This window comes from Eptesicus fuscus, chromosome 7, assembly GCF_027574615.1.
Source record: "Eptesicus fuscus isolate TK198812 chromosome 7, DD_ASM_mEF_20220401, whole genome shotgun sequence".
NCBI classification, from domain to species: Eukaryota; Metazoa; Chordata; class Mammalia; order Chiroptera; family Vespertilionidae; genus Eptesicus; species Eptesicus fuscus.
Genome location: NC_072479.1, coordinates 24,705,146 through 24,726,863, shown reverse-complemented (window position 1 = coordinate 24,726,863; position 21,718 = coordinate 24,705,146). Strand labels below are relative to the sequence as shown.

Here is a 21,718-nt window from a genome sequence, read left to right as displayed (position 1 = left end):
GTTTAAAATATTGCATTAAAATACTCTTAATCTTGATTACTGAGTTTTTTTGGTGCTCCTCTCTAAAATTTTGCGCCTTGGGCCGGGGCCTCACAGTAGTCTCCAGGGGAATCTCACAGAGGTCCTATGGGGGTGGGAGGAAAGGGAGGGTACTTTGTGTGAGTTCCAATTGAGGCACAAGGTTTTCAGATTCTGTCTGTAGAAGGCTTACAGGTTTTCAAGTGCCCCGTAGGGCGGGGTAGGACCTTTTTAGCTACAGCAGTTCTGCCTCAATAGGTTTTGCTTGCTAGCATTTCATGTAAGAGTTTGTTGTATTCCCAGTTTGGTAGAAAGGGATCCTCAGGTCTAAATATTGTTTGGAAAACTCTTACAGCAATGAGACAAGATTAGTTTCAAATAGACAAGGCCCGTCACAGGCATCATGCAGCTCAGGAATAGGGGTTCAGGGGCAGAGAAAACAGATGAAGCAGGCAAGGCCTCAGGGCCTGAAGAGGATGGGACTGCATGTGGACATTCCAGATGCTGGTTGGACCAGCAAAGACAGAACAGGTGTCAGAGCTCAGCTGTTTGCTTTCCTTCCAAACTCCCCCTCCAGAGCTCTATTAGCAAACTCATTCAATAGACATTATCTGCTCATTTTACTGGACCAAATGGTTTGCATCCCCTTCTTTGTCCAATAGAGAGAGGGTCTAAAAGAATATTGTTTTAAAGTTTGACTTATCATGACAAAAAGTCTTCTTGCTCAATAGAGGGAGAAGGGCAGAGCCAGAGAAAGAAAACATCTTAGAAATGATTCCTAAAACTGAGTTAAGTGTAATGCAGTCCGAGCTCTCTGAGGGAGGCCATATTGCACAACTCCAGGGAGCAACTTCTCATCGTAGTCTAGGTAAGTGGCACCCCTTGGAGTCAGCAATGCACAACCAGTTGACTGTGACAGTCACCTAAATATCCGATAGGAAATAATGGCTTGCCTCACATTTGGCTAATTCACACATCCTTATTCAAACAATTAGGCTCGCTCAGTTTTAACCATCTGGCTCCTCACATTCTAAAATTTTCTCTAGCAAGAGCATCCAATATGTTTTTGAGAAGGAGCAATTTTAATTCTTTGGAATCTCTAAAATTCTTAGGGAAGAAGGAGGTGTGTGTATACATAGTGACAAATGATTAGGTGACAGGAATCTGGGATGACACTGAAAGTAATGCTAAGAAAAATTTCAAGATTGGAGCCAACCTTATTATATTGGTTGGATTATATACAAAACAAATCTAGTAAGATCAAGTTTGGGGGCAGAAGATATAAATTGGATTCTCATACACTCCTAGTAAGATGTAAGTTGGTATTTCTTTTTTTTTTTAATATATTTTATTGATTTTTTACAGAGAGAAAGAGAGAGGGATAGAGAGTTAGAAACATCGATGAGAGAGAATCATCGATCAGCTGCCTCTTGCACACCCCCTACTGGGGATGTGCCCGCAACCAAGGTACATGCCCTTGACCGGAATCGAACCTGGGACCCTTCAGTCCGCAAGCTGACGCTCTATCCACTGAGCCAAACCAGTTTCGGCGTAAGTTGGAATTTCTGATGGAGACTTGGTGGGGATGGGGCGGGGTATATGTTCAAACTCTAATTTATATGCATATTAAAAATTTTAGAGTAGATTTTAAAACTATGTCTAGAGTGACCCCACCAAAAATATATATGAATATAGGAAAAAGCATTTGAGATTATACACATATACATGTTGGTTCTCTGGATAGTATGGTTATGGGTAATTTTTTCCAGCTTTATTGAGATACTAGTGGCCCAGTGCATGAAATTCATGCATGGGGGGGGGGGTGGTTGTCCCTCAGCCAGGCCTGCACCCTCTCCAATCTGGGATCCCTTGGGGGATGTCCCACAGGGATCGGGCCTAAACTGACAGTCGGACATCTCGTAATCCGGGACCACTGGCTCCTAACCACTCACCTGCCTGCTTGCCTGATTGCCCCTAACCACTCTGCCTGCCAGCCTGCTCGCCCCCAACTGCCCCCCCACCAGCCTGCTTGCACCCAACTGCTCCCCCTGCTGGCCTGATTGCCCCCAACTGCCCCCCTCCCAGCCTGATTGCCCCCAACTGCCCCCCCTGCCAGCCTGTTCACCCACAACTGCCCCCCTGCCGTCAGCCTGCTCACCCCCAACTGCCCCTCTCTCCCCCTCCCCCCCGCTGGCCTGCTCACCCTCAACTGCCCTCCCCTGCTGGCCTGATTGCCCCTAACCACCTCTGCCTCAGCCCTGCAACCATGGCTTTGTCCAGAAGGATGTCTGGAAGGTCTCCCGGAAGGTCTCGCAGTCTAATTACCATATTACCCTTTTATTAGTATAGATAATTAACACTGTGTAAGTTTAAGATATACGTTTTATTTATTTATTTTAACTTTATTTTTATTGTTGACACCATTACAGATGTCCCCATTCCCCCTCCCCCTTTGCCCACCTCCACGCAACCTCCCACAGACACACCCCCACTTCCCTCTGGCCATCACCACGCTGTTGGCTGTGTCTACAGGAAGACTGACAACTGTTGGGGGGTGGGAGTGGGGGAACTGGATAAAAGAAGGTGAAGGGATTAAGAAGTACAGTGTTTTGCTTTGATATACATACATATTGAAAAATGATTACCACCATAGCTTGAGGTAACACCTCTATCACATCACATAATTACCTTTTTTTTTTTTTGTGGTGAAACAATTTAAGATTTACTCTCTGAGCAACTTTCAAATACATTGTACAATATTATGACCTATAGTCACCATGCTGTACATCAGATCTCCAGAACTTAAAACTGGAAATTTGTACCCTTTGACCAACATCTCCCAATTTCTCCCACCCTTCACCCCACAGCCCCTAGTAACCACCAATGCACTTCTTTTTCTACCAGCTTTTTAAGATACCATATATAAATGATGTCATGCAATATTTGTCTTTATCTGATTTATGTCACTCAGCATAATGCCCTCAGGGTCCATCCATCTCCTCACAAAGGGCAGGATATCCTACTTTCTCATGGCTGAATAATATCCCATTTTTAAATATAGGAATGATTTTTTTTTCTAATTCTCTCCTTTTACTTGTCTAATTTTTTGAAAAATGTACTGACACAATAAACATTTGTTGAGCACCTGCCACATGCTGGGGGTTGTTCCAGCTACAGGGACTACAGCAGCAAACCTCAAGGCACTCAGATTCTAGTGGAGGAATTTAGGCAACAAAGGAAAGAAATACCATGTGTAAGGATATGGAAAAAAATGAAGTGGAGAAGGAGGTAAGGAATGCTGGGGGTGGGAAGGGGGGAGTGATTTGTAAATGTGTCAAAAAAGGCCTCATAGAAGGGTGTTATTTAAGCAGACTAAAAGGAGGTGAGAGAGCCTCTGGTGTGTTTGTGGAGAAAGAGTTCTACAAAGAACAATAACATGTGCAAAGGCCCTGAGGTAGAGGACAGAGCAAGTGAAGGGTGGAGTAACAAGGTCTGAAGTTAGAAAAGCAAGGGGCCGGTCGTGTGAGACCTGAAGGCCTTTATAGAAGCTTTGCTGTTACTCTGAGTGAGATGGAAAGCCATTGGCTGATTCTGAGCAGAAGAGTTACATTATCTGGCACATTTGTCAATGGTATCACTCTGGCTGCACTGGAAAAAGTCTCCAGGGGAGCGAGACCAGTCATGAGGTATTTCAATAATCCAGGCAAGACGTTCTGGTGGCTCATACCAGAGTGATGGTGACAGTCATAAGGCCCTACATATATTCTGAAAGTGTGGCCAACAGGACTGGCTCAAGGTGAGAGACAGAGAGATCAAGGAGGATTCCCAGGCTTGTGGCCTAGTTAGAGCTACCACTGAGTGAAAGAGGGACATTTGTAGGAGGAGCAGGTTTGGGAGGCAGAAGACCGGGGGTTCAATTTGGGACATGTTACTTTTGCAATGTGAAGGAGCAATTGGATCTGGAGGTCAGGGGCAGTAGAAGAAGGAGCCTGGAGCTGGAGGGTTATATTTGGAAGTTTGTAACCATATCTACGATACTAAGGCCAAGAGACTGGCTGAGATCACCAGGAGACTGAATTTAAACAGTGAAGAGGTACCCAAACCCTGCCTCCTGGAACACTCTAAAGTTAAGGCCACAGAGATGAGGAGGAGGCAGCGCGAGGTGCTGAGACAGAAGAAGGAAACCATGAGCTCATGAGGTTCTGCAGCCTAGTAAAGAATTCTTTCAAGGAAGAGGGTCGGATGATGGGTTCCAGCTGCTACTGATTGGTTAGGTAAGATGGGACTGAAAGCTGTCCACTGGCTATAGCAGGTGGGAGGTCATTGGGAGCTTGAATAGAATGGATTTGGCAGAGTGTGCAGATGAAAGCCTGATTGGAGTGGGTTTAAGAAAAAAAAAAGAAAAGGAAATCATTAGAAACCGTGAATGAAGACAACTTTTTCAGTTCTGCTGCAAAGGGGAGAAGAGAAAGCTCTGCAATTAGAAGTGGAAATGGGCCAAGAGAAGGATCTTTCTTAGTTGGTTTTAAGATGGGAAAAGTAAGACTTGTTTGTATTCACAGGAGAGAGCAAGAGAAAAATTGATGGCGCAGGAAGAAGAGAAGGGACTTGCTGGAGCAGCGTCCATGGATAGGCAAGAGGGGCTTGGATCTAATGCCCAGAGGGAGACCAGTTCTACAGCAAGGGAAGGGAAGGCAGGGCTTATGACCACAGTCATTGAAAGGTGGACAGGAGTGGTGGTGGGGATCATGGGAATGATCTTCTGGTGGCATCTATTTTCTCACCAAATAGGGAGCAATCCCATCAGCAGAGAGTGGGGAATCAGAAAGACTGGGTGAATGAATCAACTAAGAAAATGTGAGCCGTAGCCAGCGTGGCTCAGTGTTAGAGTGTCTGACTGAGCATTGGAGGGTCTCAGGTTTGATTTCCTGTCAAGGGCACATACCTGGCTTCCAGGTTCAATCCCTGCCCCTGGTTGGGGCATGGGTGTTAGGCAACCAATTGATGTGTCTCTCTCACATGGATATTTCTCCCTCTCCTCTTCCCCTCCCCGCTCCGTTCCACTGTCTCTAAAAATCAATGTAAAAATATCCTTAGGTGAGGATTAACCAAAAAAGAAAAGAAAATGTGACATGATTACTGCGAAGTAGTAAGGAGATGAACAGATATTACTGAAGGACAAGGAAATAAGAAAAGAAAGAAAACTTAAATACGCATGAACTTTCATTTGGCAACACCACTTCCGGGAATTTTTCTTAAGGAAATGATTAAAGAATTTTGCCAGGATGTTCTCTGGCGAGACTGTAAGAGCAAGAGGTTAAAAACAATCTAAGAGATGAACAATAGCACCTGGGTTACATTTAATCAATTTATTAATCAGTATACATTGATCCTGAAAGCTATTGACCATATATTTAGAAGAAAAAAAAAGTTCCCATGTTTGTAGAAAAATGTATTTATCTGTATATCTATATTTGTATCTATCTATATGTATCTAGGTGTTTAAAATTGGTAATCTTTGCCAAACTGGATTATTGATTGCCAATTCTTTTTGCTGATTATATTTTCTGATTTTTCCATAATAAGCAGAATGAGAAATTTGTAATGACAAAACAACATAAGAACCTGCTTGCCCTGGCCAGATGGCTCAGCTGGTTGGAGCGTCGTCCCTGTACACCCAAAAGGGTGAGGGTTTGATTCCTGGTGAGCACACATACCTAGGTTTCGGGTTCGATCCCCAGTTGAGGCACACACATGAGGCAACCAATCCATGTTTGCCTCATGTGTGTGCCTATCGATGTCTCTCTCTCTCTCTCCAAGTCAGTAAACATGTCCTCGGGTGAGGATTTTTTAAAAGAACCTGCTCACTGTTTCTGTACTGTGTGGCACCTTCGGGTTTTTACTGTGATTTTCAAGGTGCCCTGCAGCCTGCTTTCTCTGCTGCCTCAGCCTCCCTGAATGTCCTTAAGTATAAAGCAAACCCTGCTAACACCACAGCGTGGCTGCATCCCTACCTCAAATCTCCATCATCCACACCATTACCACCGACACTACCCCAACTAAAAATAGCTGTGATAACTGATTTTAAAATACTTTAGTATAGGTAGTTTGTGCACGTGAGCATTAACTCCACTCAACAACACACGGGGTGATTGTTTAGCATATGAAGGGTCTGAATCGAAATCTACATCTTACAGTTGATTACTTAGTATACGGAGTATACTTACATGAATCAACACTTGAGAGAAGTTAATTAGCATAAATGTTGGAAACAATGTTTATGGTGAAATTGTGAGTTAGCAGTGGTGAGGCAGGAGCTGTTGACCTGGCATGGGCAAAGCCCAGTGGCCCACACCCACTCAGGTCTGGGGCCTCTTAGCCCTGGGTCCCTCCACTCCAAGGATGCTCTTGCCTGACCCACCTCAAATGTCACCTGCACAGTCCTGCTGGGAGTATGTCAGCAAGTCCACCTTGAACTACCTCTTTCCTTTAAGATGCCATTTGACAACATAGGAGCAGAGAGGGAGCTGTGCAAAGCTCGAGCACCCCTGTCGGCCTGTCTGCTGAAATGTGTGTACAGTAGGTCCTCGGGTTACGTCGGAGATCCGTTCCTACGGCGCCACGTAAAGCGGTTTTCGCCGTAAGTCGGAACCCACCTACATAAGCGCCTACATCGCTCACATGGAGCACATACACAGCAGTGATGAAGTGAAACAGTAAAAAAAATTTAAAAGAAAGATAACAATTCCTGACCTTTACTTGTGGTAAATAAATAATAAAAAACATAAAGCACATATGTACATACGTCGAAATGACGGAACTTTTTTTTTCTAATAAATAAATGGGAGATGGCAACGTAACCACGAAATGACATACGTTGAGTCCGACGTAACCTGAGGACTGTCTGTATATGTTTGGCCAATTTGTACTCACATTTGCTTGAATTGTGATACAGCAACTGGGTTGGAACAAATAATGCCCACGACCCGTTAGAAGAAACTACCGAAATTTACTAGGAAGAACCTCACAATCATCTGTTGGCCAGATTGGGTTAGGGCCAATAGGCTGTATAAGGCCTGCAAAATCTGTTAGGCCATTTGCTACAAATAAAAATAATCATATTCTTTGGTAGGTATAATTGACGTTGTCTCAGTGGTATATTAGGTGAGTGTAAAAGCATATTTAGAGAATTTTACTACTTTATTGATCTGATGTCTATACTTTAAGTTTAAAAACTGTGCTACCTATGACATAGCTTTAAGACAGCCTCTGCCATCCCTCTTTTAACCAGATTATTGCCCCAAACTCTGCTCTATAGGGATTCTGGCACCTCCCTTCCCCTCCACACCTCCTGGCCCAGGGGATTCTGAATATTCTTTAAAAGACCATCTGCCTTATTTCCACAATGTGCTGTTAACTTTCAGTCGGCTGCTCCAGAATTTGAATTTCCAGCCCCAAGTTGATCCATTTGCAATTTATGCACTATTAATGTTTGGATTACATTGGATAATTCCGGAGGTTAAAATCGATTCATGCACATGAATGAATGAGTAAGCAATAGAGACATGACCTAGCATAATCTCCTGGTTTGATATTGCATGAATACGTCTTAAAATCTGTGTAACAGCAAACTTGATACTTCCTGAATGTGTCAACCATTACACACACTTTTCTGTTAGAAGGGAGGAAAAGAAAAACCATGCTTTTCTCTCATTCATAATCAAAGATATTATTAAATGGAGAAAATCCAGTTGCCCTCGGTAGTAAACTTTCTTGAGCTTTTCTTTGCGACCTTATTCTTTTTCCACTTTCCTGTGCAGGGCTGAAGCAAAGGCAGCCTTCATACCTGGAATGGTGGCATTTAACCTCAAAGTCATGATTTTTAGTGCATCTGCCTGGCTCTGCCCAGAGATCGAAATGAACATCACAATAATGGGATGGATTGACAGTATGTGATCTTTCATATGACAGGCTGAGAGGAACACAGCAACATTGCCCTGATATTCCCAGCAGAATACATCAACAAATCATAAGGAAATATCATACAGACCCCAAATGAGGGAGATTCTACAAAATAACTGGTGTGAAATCCTCAAAAATATTGAGGTCATGAAAGACAAGGAAGATTGAAGAATCATTCCAGATTGAAAGAGACTAAAGAGACATCAAAAATAAGTGAGACACTTTATCCTAGGTTGGATCCAGAAACAGAAGGAAAAAGATTTTTTTTCCTTTACAATAGGTAAAATTACATGGTGATACTGTATAAATGTCAGCTTCCTGCTTTTGATGCCTGAACTGTGGTTTCTGTAGGAGAATGTCCTTTTGTTGTTGTTGTTGTTAATCCTCACCCAAGAATATTTTTCCATTGACTTTTTTAAAGAGTGGAAGGGAGGGGAGAGACAGAGAGGAACAATGATGTGTCATCTATTGGTTGCCTCCTGCACTCACCCTGACCAATGTTGGGGATCGAGCCTGCAACCAAGGTATGTATCGACCCTGACTGGAATCGAACCCAGGACCCTTCAGTCCTCAGGCCAACGTTCTATCACTGAGCCAAACTGGCTAGTGATGTCCTTGTCTTTTAATAAATACACATTAATATTTCCAGTGGGACTGGGGCATTATGGCTGTAACTTTCAATGGTTTCAGGAAAATAGATGAGAGATGGAAATAAAAAAATATACTAGTATATCAAAAGTGGCAAAATATTAACAATTAGGGAACCTGGGTAAAAAGTATATGGCAGGTTTTTTTGTTGTTGTTAATCCTCACTAGATTTTTCCATTGATTTTTAGAGAGAGTGGAAGGGAGGGAGGAGGGGAGCTAGAGAGAGAGAAAGACATTAATGTAAGAGAGACACATCAATTGGTTGCTTCCCACATGTGCCCCAACCAGAGTTGGAGGTCAAACCTGCAACCTAGGTATGTGCCCTTGATCGGGAATGGAACCCGAGACCCTTGGGTCCACAGGCTGATGCTCTAACCACTGAGCAACCAGCCAGAGCTGTATGGCAGTTCTTTGTATTATTCTTTAAACTTTCTGTAAGTTTGAAATTATCTATATAATAAAAGCCCAATGACTGGTTGCTATGACGCTCCAGCTGCAGGAGCCATCACCAGTGCCCCTGCTGAGCCCGAGGGCCTAGGGGCCACTTGTGCAGCAGCCTCCAAAGCACCGGTAAAGAAGAACGCGAAGGTGGCCAGTGTGAGCGTGCAGCTTGAGATGAAGGCTCTGTGGGATGGATTCAATCAGCTGGGCACTGACATGATCGTCACCAAGGCTGGCAGGTCAGGGCGCCCCTCTCCCTGCTGTGACCCTCCCCACGTGGCGCCAGTCTCGGGCAGCTGGGCTTTGGCTGAGTAACGGGGTGTGGGGGGCACGGCCTGGCCACCTGCAGGTCCCTCTCAGTGCAGGCCAGCTTCTTCGCTCTCCGAGTCCTGGCTTTAGTGACAGCCCAGCCACCTGGCTCGCCCAGCGGGAGGCCAGGAAGGTGGCGGAGAGAAACCCTGTGCACCTGCTGCCGACTAGCAGCTCAGGACCCAGCACTGCCAGAAACGGACCGGCTCAGAGCACACGGAGCTTGGGGGGAAGGCAGCCGCCTGCGAGGGGCCTTTCCACCAGCCGGCTCCCGGTGGATCCCACCTCAAAGGAAACTGGGTCTTTGGTTCCTTAGTTCAGTCTATCCCGGCTAAAGAGGAGCAGCTGGGCACATTTTAGGGAGAATTAAGACTCTAAAACAGTGTGTTCTGTTCCATGGAGATTGCTACCCAGTTGTCTTAGGCTTAAATTGCAGGTGATTGTGAGGCCTGGCTCTGCTCCTGGGGCCTGTGTCTTCCAATTGCCTGTATTTGTTGTAAGGGCCCAAAGAGAAGAAGGGGAACAAGTTTTTCAATGCAATGGATTTGACCAACAGACAAAGGCGAGTGCCGGGCTGTGTCTAATGTACACACAGAGACACCAGCTCTGAGTCCGCCTGGCCAAAGGGAGCTCAGGGCCTGTTTGCAGAGCCTTCAGGTGGTTTATGTTTCTTGCTGAGGCCGTCCTCCCAGGGAAGCCTGGGGCCCACGCTCAGCTCCAGCTCAGTGGGTCTTTTCCAGGCCCCTCCTCCGGCTGGGCCAGCCCCTGATTGCCGCCCCCCCCCCCCCCCACACACACACACAACCCTGTTTGGAGATGGGGAAGGCCAGCCAACCTCCCACGGCCCCTCCCCCCAGCCAGCCTGCTGGATCACCCTGATCGGAGCAGGCCAGCTGGACCCCACCAGTGCATGAATTCATGCACTGGGCCTCTAGTTTTAAAATAAAAGTTAAAAAAGTATATTAAAGCAAGAGTCATTAAAATAAGAATGTTTACTATCGCCCTAAAACAAATTACAAATATCTGTATGTAGTTTTATATGATATGTAGTCTCTATCTTATACACTGAGTGGCCAGATTATTATGATCTCTGAACGCATAATAATCTGGCCACTCAGTATATATATTAAGGCCTGGTGCTTGAATTCGTGCATAGGTGGGGTCCGGCCAGCCTGGCCAGGGAGAGGGGACATGGGCGGTTGGCAGGCCTGCCTGCTGGTTGAACTCCTGGTCGAGGGGACAATTTGCATATTAGCCTTTTATTATATAGGATATATACTAATGGCCAGATTATTATGTGTTCAGAGATCATAATAATCTGGCCACTCAGTGTATATGTAACTGTATATAATTTGCCTGGGATCCTGCAGACCTGCTGAATTATAATATGGGGGAGGGTCTCCTAGAAGCTCCAGAGGGGATTATAGTACACACATAGCCCCTCTAACAGGTCCTCTCAGTTCTAGGAGATCTTGGGTAGGTCTGCTTCTTGCACTTGTTTCTCTCCCATTCCAAGTCCAGCACCCATTGTCTCCTCTCTCTTGCTACTTCACACACTAAGGTGTAAAATCTACACTAATAAAAGAGAAACATGCAAATTGACCATACCTCCGCTACATCCACAAGCCACACCCACCAGCCAATCAGGAGCGAGTATGCAAATTAACCCAACCAAGATGGCAGTGACCAAGAAGCTGGAGAGAGCAGGAGGCTTGGGTTGCCCCTGTGATGGAGGAAGCCAAGCTTCCTGCCCACTCTGGCTGGCCCTGGCCTCCGCTCAAGGCTACAAAGTTTCAATTATAGAAGATAAATAAATCCCAGATACCTGCTTCCAGCTGGCCCTGGCCTCCGCTCAAGGAGGCACTGAAAAAAAAAAAAAAGAAAAGAAAAAAAAGAGGGGCTGGGAGCTTGGGTCGCCGGGGGGTGATCAGGCCAGGATGGGACGGCAGTTGTGGGTGATCAGGCTGGTGGGGGGCGGGGCCATTGGGGGTAAGCAGACCAGCAGGGGGGCCAGTTGGGGGTGAGCAGGCTGTCAGTGGGGGTCAGTTGGAGGTGATCAGGACAGCGGGGGGGGGGCAGTTTGGAGTAAGCAGGCCAGCAGGGGGGCAGTTGGGGGCGAGCAGGCCAGTGGGGAGGGAAGGTGGGGCGAGCAGGCCAGCCGGTGGGCAGTTGAGGGTGATCAGGCTGGTGGGGGGGCATTTGGGAGCAAGCAGGCCAGCAGCGGGGGGAAGTTGGGGGTGAGCAGGTTGGCAGGCAGAGTGGTTAGGGGCAATCAGGCAGGCAGGCAGGCAGGCAGGTGAGCAGCTGGAGCCAGCAGTACCGGATTGTGAGAGGGATGTCCGACTGCTGGTTTAGGCCTGATCCCTGTAAACAGGCAGTAGGACATCCTTTGAGGGATCCCAGATTGGAGAGGGTGCAGGCTGGGCTGAGGAACAAACACCCCCACACACACCTGTGCACGAATTTCGTGCACCGGTCCACTAGTATTAGATAATGACTGTGTTCCTCTCCAGGGCTGGGAAACATCCAGCCCAAGGCCGTATAAGGCCTGCAAAATCATTTGGTCTGGCCCCACCAATGCATTCGGGGTGAGTTAATTAAATGTTTGACCAAATATAGCAGGCTAACTTTTAGGGTGATAATTTTGTATGGCCCACAAATGATATTATAAATATCCAAATGGGCCTGGCTGACATGGCTCAGTAGTTGAGTGTCATCCTATGAACCAGGAGGTCAACAGTTCGATTCCTGGTCAGGGCACATGCCTAGGTTGTGGGCTCAATCCCCAGTGTGGAGCATGCAGGGGGCAGCCACATCAATGATTCCTTCTCATCATTGATGTTTCTATCTCTTCTCTCCCTCTCCCTTCCTCTCTGAAATCAATAAAAATATTTAAAATCAATCAATCAATATCCAAATGGCCCTTGGCAGAAAAAAGGTTCCCCACCCTTGTGTATAAACTCGAATGTGGTCTGTGAAAACAAATAAAAACAAAAGTAAAAAACCTATCTGGTTCTTGGGTTGAGTGAGTCCATTATAAGGCGTCATATAGCAACTCGGTTCTGGATATTTATAACATGCATTCGTTTACAAATGGATGCATTTTGTGTAATTCCGTACATTGCAAATATTTTTGGCCATGGGGTGCTTTCCCATCTCGGGTCATCCAGGGACACTATGTTTCCCTGGGTTCACTTACTCTCTAAGGCTGTGGTGTGAATCACTGGGGATACTGAAGGGAGACTAAAGGCAGGTGGCCCTCAGGTACTTTGCTGTCCTTACAGCTCTGCCTTCTTGCACGTCTCAGCTTTCCCTGCAGGGTGTCTTCCCGCTGAGTGTGCAGGGTCTACTGCTTCTCCCTTCACAGCCAGGCAGACAACGGCTGTGCCCATCTTGCTCAGACTGCCCTGAGCCTGGCACTCGACCCAGGGAAACAGGGTTGCCCTGTTAGCATGGACCAGCTGGAAGGGGTCTCATTCATCCACGGTGGCTCCCCGAAGGGCAGGGGGTGGGAGGGATGGGTGTTGAGGGGAACATCCTCCACATTGTGGAAATCCAATCAGCAGAGACCGGAAGGCACTTCACTGGCTCAGGTAAGTCCTTCCGCACCAGGCCCCCCGGTGATCGCTGTTTCCTCAGGCAGTTCTACGCCTGGGGCTGCTCTGTCCTTGGGTGGGAAGGGGCCTCCTCAGGGCAGTCCCCGCCTCTGAGGCGGAGAGCAGAGGGCAGGGGCAGGGCCAGAGGCAAGATCTGAGAGACAGATAAGAAAACCAGCATATTGAGTTACCTTCTTTTTAAATTTTTATTCTCGTGCTTCCCACGACTGGATTTTTCTTTTCCTTTAGCCCCACCCCAATTTCCTGCAAGTCCTGGTCTCCAGGAGCAAACCTACATTCAAGGCACTTCTGAAAAACATAGCGAACACAGATTGCTTCCAGTTCTTCCACTGGGTGTTGAATTCCAAAGGTTGTTTGTTTTCTTGAAGCCTTAATCTCGACCTTTTGCCTCAAAATGTTGAAGTAAAATCCTTCTCAAGACAGGTTGTCGCCAAGTACGAAGAACTGAACCAGGTGCCATCATTCCACTTGCAGTGATTTCCGAAGCGTATTGGCAAATGCAAGTATTTGTAAGCGACTTTGCATGGGTCAGCCAGGCCGCCACTAAGAAGACTCCAATGCTGGCTTAACACTGGAGCTTTAGTTCAAACAATGAACAGAAATCAATACAGGAGATTCCCTCTTAGCCTGGGAAATGTCGTAAGCACACCCAATTCTCACCCAAAGGTGATGAGAGAGAGATTCTAAGGCTCAGGCCTGCTCACAGTTGGATGCCTCGAGAAGTGCCTGGCACCTGTCCCAGGGCAGGTGTCCAATTAGGAGTTACCTCTCCTTCCTTCCCTTCTTCCTTCCCCTAAACACTGCCCCAGAAAAAAAATCCAAGAAATTACTGAAAATTAATGTGAGAAGTTACCCCCTACAGCTACTCTCTTGTTGTTCTGCCCAAGTCAGCAGCCATTAGGTTACTGCCTAATTCATTTGATAAATTACTTTGTGATAAAGTGTAACACACACACACACACTCACACACACACACACACACACACACACACATTTTCCATGTGAGTCTTTGATGCCTCACCTCAGAATAGTGACAAGAGCTGAGAGTCTTTCTCCTCGCCATCAAGTGCTACTCTCCTAAATCAACCCAAGAGGAGAAATGCGCTTGACGTTTTTTGGGGGTCACTTTGGTACACAAATGACACTTTAGAGCCTACTTTCAAATATCTGCCTCATGGAAGAGTCAGAGCCTGACAATTCTGAGAGTTTCTTGAGGCCCAAATTCCCCTCCAGGCCATCTTACACTGTGAGGCTCCTCGGGCCCCAGAACAACTTTGACACTTACCCACTCAGCAGACATAAACCACAGGATCATGGAGTCTTAGGGTAGGGGATGACCTTAAATACTCTATCCTCTATTCTAAGCTACAAATGCTGGCCAACTGGTAGTCTAGCCTCCCCTAAAACATTTGTAGGGATGAGCTACCCTCTACTTCTAAAGGAGGACCATTTTTTATTTCAGATAGCACTGATTGCTTGAAAGCTTTCATTAGGTCTGGTTCAAGTCTACCTTTCTATTGCTTCTTAAACCTTCTTCTACCTCCTGGAACAATATAAAAAATGTCCAGAACTTCTATGTGGCAGGCTTTTAAATACCCACAGTCAGCTATTCCCTATGGAGGAATCTTATGGTTGAGGGGGTGGACCTGCCATGCCCACCGTGCCCAGCTGAGGGAAGCAATGTATTTCCTTGTACCTAAGTGGCCTTGGGACTCCACCATCCTGGTCGACCTGTGGACTGATCTGTGGCCTGTGAGTGGGCCTAGCACAAATGTCTGTCCTGCCAGGGATGATGATAATTAAAGGCATCAATGAGGTTCTTTCAATCAATATTTGGACTAGAAAAACGGGGCCAAGTTCGTTAGTAACATTTGTAAAGTAGAGACAAAACCAAAATAGCCAAGTAATGTTAAATGAAGCACCAGGATTGAGACCCACTGCTGGGCTTATGAGATGGCAACCAGGCCGCCTATTTCTGATGAACTCTCTCAATAATTTTAATGATTTTCTGCTCTAAATCTAAGTTCTAGACTCAGATGGGCTCAACTAGACCATGATTCCTCTCCTTTCCAAATAAATTTAACTGTGAGCTCTTCCTGGCATTGTAATTGAGATTCTTACTTAAAAAAAAAAAATCTTTACCCAAGGACATGCTTAGAAAGAGGAAGGGAGAGAGAAAGAGAGAGAGGGAGAGGGAGAGGGAGCATGCTTAGAAAGAGGAAGGGAGAGAGAGAGGGAGAGGGAACATGCTTAGAAAGAGGAAGGGAGAGAGAGAGGGAGGGAGAGGGAGAAGGAGAGGGAGAGGGAGAGGGAGAGGGAGAGGGAGAGGGAGAGAGGGAGAGAGAGAGAGAGAGAGAGAGAGAGAGAGAGAGAGAGAGAGAGAAACATCAATGTGAGGAAGAAACCAATCTTTTGGATTGAACCCACAACCTAGGTGTGTGCCTTGACTGGGAATTGAACTGGCAACCTTTAGGTGCACAGGACAATGCTCAATCAACTGAGCCACTCCAGCTGGGCGAGATTCTTGCCTTTTTTATTTTCACATATATTCTTCCAAAAAGTCCTGCATTGCTTGAAATAAACCAAACAAATCTCTCTAATCATTGAACCCACAAAAATTAAACTGAGTTCTCACATTTTCCAAGTCTCTTTTCTCCAGATTAAAGATCTCTAAACATTTACCTCATTATTATGAAATGGCTTCCAGTCTCTTCCGCTTCTCTGCCTCCCTCATCGTGCCCAGCTCCTCTCCCTAAATCTCCCAGTCCCACCTTCTCACACCCAATAATCAGCATCACAAGTGAAGTAGATGAAATGACAACCTATGCTAAGCATGTGCTCTGCATCTTCAGCATAAACAGAACACTTTTATGAAATTAAACGTACATTTCTTTCCATCTTTTTGAATGATCAGAATAAAGATTTCCCTGCCTGATCAGCCCCAGGGAACCCAGGAATTATTAGAACAAATGTGTGAAAATGAACTAAAGTGGATGACTATCTTGAAGGTAGAAGCGTGAAGTCTTCTATTGATCTCCTGACAACCCGCTTCATTGGATTAAATAATCAAAAGTATTAGCTTTCATTTCAATTTACTTGGTACTATTGGGAAAAGAAAGAAAGGAAAAAAAACTAAACTCAACTTGATTATCTGAAAGAACATGTAAATGTTCTGAAGTTGATTATCTGAAAGAACATGTTGATTATCTGAAAGAACATATAAATTGAGTTGATTAACTGAAAGAACATGTAAATGTTCTTACATGCAGCCATTTTTTTGGAGGCAAGTAAGAGAAAACCTAGTAGTGTGTAAGACCATAAAATATTATTTAATGAGGTATCTAAAACCAGGTGCAAGGTCTATGTTTTTGTATGTTTTTTCCACTCAAGGTTAGAATCTGTACTTCTGCCTCCAGAATTTTGCTTGGCATTTTCATAAAACTATGTTCAAGACTGAAAGTCTAATATCTTGAGTAACCAGAAGACTTCCCCTTCCGTCTCATTAGTCAGGATGCAGGCACATGGCCAACCTGAGCTACAAAGGAAGCGAGGAAGTGAGTTTCTGGCAAAGAAAAGTGGGATTGTCATGACCAAGCAAAGTGCCTGCCTCAATGTGTTTAAAAATAGGGTTTTATTTTACTACAAAAGTTAACACATTAAAGAAAGTTTGGAACATAGAAAAATAATTCCTTAGGGCCACTACCCAAAGTCTTTTCTCAATGCACTATTTTAACAGTTTCAATCATATTGTACGTAGTGTGATCCTTCCCCCCCCCCCCCCCCCCATTTAACATATGATTAAGGCTGTATGGTTTTTGAAATAGATTTACCATTTTGAGATATAATGTAAATGAAAGGAGGCAGCACAAAACAGTAGAGGGCTGACTCATGAGTGACGAGACTGTGCTTATGGCCCGGGTCCTGACACTAATCTATCACTATACCTCCATTTCCTCACAATCAAGAGGTGCTCTGTTCGGTGTAGCTCAGCTGGTTGAAGAGGCCCATAAATCGGAAGGTGGTGGTTCGATTTCCAGTCAGGGCTCATGCAGGAGGCAGCCGATGGATGTCTCTCTCTCTCTCTCTCCCTCCCTCTCTATCTCTAAAATCAATAAAAAATAAATAAAGAGGTGTGTTTTCCTTAGTTCTATCATTTCCAAGACTACAACATTATGAGAACTGTGCCTTTGAGACACACAAAGCCACACTGTTCAGATAATGATTCGACATAGCAGGTCACAGCCACCAAGACAAGCAGACCCATGAGCTTGAAGTTGTTGCCGTGTGAAATTGATGTCCAATATATAATAATGTAACATACAATATGTAATATGTAATGTATGGCAACAATATATACTGGCTCTTCCAATATTTCAACAGAAGCAAAAATTCTGGATTTTTGTGTAAAATTATTTGAGTTTTAATTATAGGCATCTAATTTGAAAAACAAAATACTGTAGAGGCCAAACACTTGCGTGCGGAATGCCCATTTGCCTCTCCACCTGAATCAGCAACCAACTTGATCAACATCAGGTAAAGGGTATTACAGAAGAAGGTTAAAAAGAGCTGCTTACTGGGAGGCCCCAGAGCCAGTGCCCCTGGTGGGCAGCTTCAGATCATGCCATATTACAACTCTACACATCCACGAGCAACACACTCAAGGGGCAGGCTCAGTGAGCACCAAAGCCTCACTGAAGCAAGTCCTGCTCCACATAGGTGCCTCCTGCACAGCAGCTCTTCCACTGTAGTCACAGGTGTTCCTCACAGCCAACTGGCCTGGAGGTCAATTCCTCCCAGTGATGCCAACGGCAATCAAAGCTCAGCTACAAGACTGTGCACTCATCCCACACAGGGGTGCACCTAGAGCCCAGTTTAGGTGTGGGGAAGCACGGGACTTGGTTGGAAGGTCTGTAAGGAGGATTCTCCAAAAGGTCAGGGGCCTCTGGGGGGACCTTGCCAAAGGCAGCAACCCCTGCCTTGACTTTTCCAAACAAGTCCGATCCCCCAGGTGTTTTGCTAGAATCTCTATGTTTAGTCTTTAACGACCCGACCTTGTAGAAGCATGTGCTTTCTCAAGGATACTTACCCTGCTGATTGTATCTAGAGGTTAATTTTAGTTCAAGCTGTTGTAACAATAAAAGCCTAAGAAGGCAGGCAAACAGGACTGCTTTTTATTTCTAAAGTAAAACAGACCCTTAGCCCTCTCTTTCACAGAAACGGGTGTCAGAGCAATCTGTTCATCCGTCGCTCAGGGTCTGCCAGTCAGCCCCTGCAGGGAGGCTGAGCCAGTGGGCCCTATAGGACACCTACTTCCCCAGCCACTCTACTAAGTCCAGGAGACATAGCAGCTTTATCTAACACATAGAAACAAACACAGGGAAGCAGCCAAAATGTGGAGACAAAGAAAAATGTCACAAATGAAAGAACTGAAGAAATCTCCAGAAAAAGAACTAAATGAAATGGAAGCATGCAAACCATTAGATGCAGAGTTCAAAACCATGATTATAAGGATGCTCAAGGAACTTAACAAGAGTTTCAAGGAACTTAGTGAGAATTTCCAGGAACTTAGTGAGAACATCAAAGACATGAAAAAGGACCAGTCAGAAATAAAGCATATACAAACTGAAATGAAGAATAATTTACAGGTAATCAACAGTAAAGGACACTGAGAATCAAATCTGTGATTTGAAATATGAGGAAGCAAAAAACACCCAATTAGAAGAGCAAAAAGAAAAAAAAATATGAAGACAGTGTAAGGAGCCTCTGGGACAACTTCAAGGTTATCAACATTCACATTATGGGGGGATGACAGAAGGAGAAGAGAGGGAGCAAATTGAAAACCTATTTGAAGAAATAATGACAGAAAACTTCCCCTATCTGGTGAAAGAAATAGACTTACAAGTCCAGGAAATGCAGAGAGTCCCAAACAAGAGGAACCCAAAGAGGCCACACCAAGACACATCATAATTAAAATGCCAGGGGTTAAAGACAAAGAGAGAATCTTAAAAGCATCAAGAGAAAAACAGTTATCTATAAGGGAACACCCATATGACTGTCAGCTGATTTCTCAACAGAATCTTTGCAGGCCAGAAGGGAGTGGTAAGAAATATTCAAAGTGATGAAACGCAAGGACCTATTACCAACATTACTCTACCCAGAAAAGCTATCATTTAGAATTGAAGGTTGATAAACAGCTTCACAGACAAGAAAAAGCTAAAGGAATTCATCACCACCAAGCCAGTATTACAAGAAATGTTAAAGGCTCTTCTTTAAGAAGAAGAAGAAAAAAAAAAAGATAAAAAATATGAACAATAAAATGGCAATAAATACATATCTATCAATAATTTAATCTAAAAATTAAGATAAATGAACAAGGAATCTAATGAATATAATAGAACCAGAGGCATGGACACATGGAACAGGATGAGGAATCTAAGCGGGAAGGAGGGAGGGGGAGGCGGGAAGAGATTAACCAAAGATCATATATGCATATATGCATTACCTATGGACACAGACTATCTATATATATAAAAGCCTAAGCGACCGTTATGACTGGTCGACCAGTCGCTATGATGTGCACTGACCACCAGGGGGCAGATGCTCAATGTAGGAGCTGCCCCTGGTGGTCAGTGCACTACCACAGCCAACCTATGGCCAGCTAACCTTCCATGGTCCCTCCCCTGGCTGGCAAGCCCCCATCAGCCCTGATCGGGGCTGGCCAGCCAACCTCCCACAGTCCCTCCCCCCGATGGGCCCTGATCCCTGGCCAGGCCAAGGAACCCCACCCATGCATGAATTCATGCACTGGGCCTCTAGTATATATATAAAAGCCTAAGCAACCAGCCGATCAGCCGGTAGCTATGATGTGCACTGACCACCATGGGGCAGACATTCAATGCAGGAACGGAAACCACAGGCATGGAAACATGGAATAGACTGATGAATCTCAGAGGGAAGGGTAAGGGAGAAAGGCGGAAAGAGATTAACCAAAGATCTTAATATGCATACTAGAGGCCCAGTGCATGAATTCATGCACCCGTGGGGTCCCTCAGCCTGGCCTGCGGGAATTGGGCCGAAACCGGCTCTTCGACATCCTCCGAGGGGTCCCAGATTGCGAGAGGGTGCAGGCCAGGCTAAGGGACCCCACTGGTGCATGAATCCATGCACCAGGCCTCTAATAGGGTAATAAAGGCCTGGGGCAGGGCGGGAACTGGGTGGAGGGGAGCAATGGGGGGAAAAAGGGAGACATCTGTAATAATCTCAGCAATAAAGATTTTAAAAATTAATTAATAACGTTTTAAAGAAGAGCTGCTTATAAGACATTTTGGCTGTACAGCAATTGGGTTATTACAGTTGAAACATCAAATGCTTATATTAATGATGAATACAGTCCAGAATTTTATAATCTCTGGGTTTTTACATTGACAGTATAATTACTTCCTGTCTATAGTTCCAAATGCCCCGGCGGGGTCTGAGCTGAGCTTTGATGCCCTCTCTTAAATAAGCATGTACTGTGTTGGAAACAACTAAGTCTGGACCCTCTGAAGACACAGCTCCTTTTATATGTATTTTTCATGATCCCATCTGGTTCAAAATCAAGTCCTGAGTCTTTTGCCTTCATCACTCAGTTTATGGCGAAAATGAAGATGAAAATGATGAGAGTCTTAGACAGGTGTTCCCTTGAGTAAGAACCGCCACCTTGATCAGTTTATTCCCTTCTGCCCTGAATGTTACGTCCTTGCTCTCTCCTCTCAGAGAGTGATCAAACCACCGGGCACCATGGCCTTTGCTCTTGGCAATTCTGACTCTCGCTCGCTGAAAGCGGTGCAGAAAGAGGATGTAAAAACTTTGAGCTCTTTATGTGAGTTTTGCCTTTGACACAGCTGTTATTAAGAGTTCTGAAAAAGCAACAGTCCCTACAAGAACATCAGGTTTCTAAATGATTCATCTCCTCACAGACCTTGATATTCAATCCAGGTGTAGGAATAAACAGTATAGCCCTCGGTTCCGTCCTGCGGGCTTGGACCGGCTTCAGTGAAATTCTATAGCAAAAGGCCCTGCGCTTCCCCTGACTTTCTCTTTGTTCTACTAACTTTTATCTCCGAAAAGCAAAGGGATTTCCTTTGGGGATTAAGCAGGGGAAACAACCTGAGGTAGCGATAGTGTTTCATTAGAATTATGGGATGCACAAGTGTCCTGAAGTCGGCCCAGCAAGAAGCTCCCTTCCGTCGAGGATGCGCCCAGGGCCAGTCCCCCAGGGAGCTCCAGCCTCACTTCCCTTCCTCCTGGCCCCAGGGCACCTGGGCAAACCGGGGTGGGTCCTTGAGTAGGCAGAGCAGTGATCCAAAAGTGATGAGAAAGTGATACATGCTTTTATTTTTTTCTTCCTTTTCCTTTGTATTTTTCAAAAAAATTTACAAGTATTATTTTGTCAACACTAAATCATTGTGAAATAACTATTTTAAATTTTGACAGGAGCCATCCTCATCCTGCCAAGCCATGGTTTCGAGTCACTGAGATGAACAGGGGCCAAGAACAATGCAGAGGATACATTTTCTTAATGACAGAGCTGTACAAAGAATGAGATGGAAGTGAAGAGTTCCCTGTTCGCGCAAGGCCCATATGCTACTTTACAAATCTGTCCTCGTCAGACTTTTTGTTCCGCACGGGGAGTCTGCGGAAGGCTTAGGGCCTGGCAGCAAAGGGGGAAGGGTTTGTGTCAA

At 45.3% G+C, this 21,718-nt stretch overlaps 1 long non-coding RNA gene across 1 annotated transcript in view; it reads left to right on the top strand.

Annotated features, from left to right (window-relative positions):
* The window catches only part of LOC114232324 (uncharacterized), a 69,192-nt gene extending 47,618 nt beyond the window's left edge, over positions 1-21,574 (top strand). Inside the window, exon 3 of the long non-coding RNA XR_003618361.2 lies at positions 21,471-21,574. This is a non-coding gene — a long non-coding RNA (uncharacterized LOC114232324). The remainder of the gene's footprint in view (positions 1-21,470) is intronic.
* Positions 21,575-21,718: the final 144 nt, after the last annotated feature.